The sequence below is a fragment of the Cebus imitator genome, unplaced genomic scaffold (assembly GCF_001604975.1).
Source record: "Cebus imitator isolate Cc_AM_T3 unplaced genomic scaffold, Cebus_imitator-1.0 Scaffold646, whole genome shotgun sequence".
Taxonomy (NCBI): domain Eukaryota; kingdom Metazoa; phylum Chordata; class Mammalia; order Primates; family Cebidae; genus Cebus; species Cebus imitator.
Window position 1 is genome coordinate 35,947 of NW_016107961.1, and position 2,363 is coordinate 38,309.

The following is a 2,363-nucleotide window of genomic DNA, read 5'->3' on the forward strand; positions in this document are numbered from 1 at the left end:
TTTTTAATCCTTGCCCTGCTGGGCCAAAGGACGCTCTGCCTTCTTTTCTCTCTGGGGTAGACACCCTGAGCTTTTGCTGTGCACCTGCAGGGTGAAACAGGGAGCCGCCCCTGCCCCTGCCCTCCGTAGCTGACTCCGTCTTCCCTGGCCACCCTCAGCTTAGCAGGGACCTGGGACCCCCAGTGCCATGTGACACCTTCCATAAGTGTGGCATTCAGGAGAATGTGCCTTTGATCCCTGAGTCACCATGTGGCTGGCATGTGCACTGGCATGAGAGTCAGTGACCGGCAGGGGTGAGCATGAAAACTCCTCTGCTGTGCCCCTGCTTTCACCCTTTCCTGACTTCTCTGGCCAGCTCTAAGGTTGAAATAAGTCCTGCCTGTTTTAACAGATGTTTATTAAATATCTGCCCTGGCCAGGCTCTGAGCAGCCTCCAGGGTCTCTGTCCTGAACACGATAGGCCCCTCCTGGTGCTGGCGGGTGGAGGGGGGGAGATTAAGTCCAGTGTCCCACAGGTGACTGCATAATTCCACATGGGACAAGAGGGAAAAAGAGCAGACCTTCCCTTTTATTTTTATTTATTTATTTATTTTCTTTTTATAAATTGAAACAGAGTCTCGCTCTGTCACCAGGCTGGAGTGCAGTGGGCGATCCCGGCTCATTGCAACTTCCATTTTCCGGTTTCAAGCAACTCTCCTGCCTCAGGCTCCCAAGTAGCTGGATTAAAGGCATGCGCTGCCCTGCCCAGCTAAACAGACCTTTCCTTTTGTGAGAGGGACGCCAGTGTGGACAGCCAGGAGGGGAGATGAAACTGAGCGGAAGTGAGAGTCACTTTGCTGCCCGGCACGTTGTCTCACACCTGTAATCTCGGCACTTTGGGAGACTGAGACTGGGGAGTCGTTCCAGCCCGGGAGTTTATGAGCGGCCTGGTCAGCATGAGACCCCTGTCTCTACTTTTAAAAATAAAAATAAGATATTTTGGGCAGAGAGAAGTGCCTGTGCAAAGGCCCTGAGGTGAGCGTTTGCCAGGTTTGTTCAAGGAGCAGAGGGGAGGGTGTGAGGGGGAGAGGGCATGGGGAGTTCATGCTCATCTGAGGGCGATAGGAAAGGGGTGTCGCTTGGGCCTCCCACGTGCTGTGAGAAAAGCTCTTCCTTGCTGTCGGTGGGAGGCCTCCAGGCAATTAAGGTGTGGGGGCTTCACGGCCCAGCTTGTTGGTGAATGTCGCAGCTCCAAGGCCCTTCTCCCCCTCCAGCCTCCCTGCCCTTCGCTGTCCTGTAGCTGGTGAACGCCCCGTATAAGTGAGGATTTTACTGTGGGGATGACTCCATCCGGTACCCCTACCGTCCAGACACCATCACCCATGGGCTCATGGCCGGGGTCACCAACACAGCCACCATCATCCTTGTAAGGCAGGAGGGGTTCAGAGGGACAGGGAGGGGGGCAGGATGGGGTACAGCCTTACCCTGGGCTCCTGATGGGGGGTGGCCTGGAGGCCTGTGGGGGACTGGGGGACACAGCCTTGCCCCAACTGGTGCTTGTGGGTAATAGGAACCCCCTTTTGTTTTTTGAGATGGAGTTTTTCTCTTGTTGCCCAGGTTGGAATGCAATGGCAGGGTCTTAGCTGACTAACCTCCGCCTCCTGGGTTCAAGCGATTCTCTTGCCTCAGTCTCCCCAGTAGCTGGGACTCCAGGCATGCATCATCACACCTGGCTAGTTCTGTGTTTTTAGTAGAGAAGGGTTTCACCATGTTGGTCCGGCTGGTCTTGCACGCCTGACCTCAGGTGATCTGCCCGCCTCAGCCTCCCAAAGTGCTGGGATGGCAGGCGTGAGCCACTGAGCCCAGCTAGGGCCCTTTTAGAGTCCCCAGGTCTGCAGCAGCCTTGGGGAGGCCTGTGGGGAGGACTGAGGCCCAGTGAGGGCCCATGGGCTGACCGAGACCCCCGCTGTTCTGTTTGCTGCGGCTGCCCCACGCGCAGGTCTCGGTGGGAGAAGCCTACCTGGTGTACACAGTCCGGCTCTATTCCCGCTCCGACTTCAACAACTACCTGGCTGCCATGTACAAGGTGCTGGGGACCTTCCTATTCGGGGCAGCCGTGAGCCAGTCTCTGATGGACCTGGCCAAGTACTCTATCGGCTGCCTGCGCCCAACTTCCTGGCCGTCTGTGACCCCGAGTGGAGCCGGGTCAACTGCTCAGTCTACGTGCAGCTGGAAAGGGTGTCCAGGGGAAACGCTGCTGACATCGCCGAGGCCAGGTGGGTGTGGACCAGCAGCCTTCACTCTGGGGGGCAGTGGGAGCTGAAGAAGCCCCAGAAGCCAGATGGTGAGGAACCAGCAGGCAGGTGGTCAGGCAGGAGCGAGGC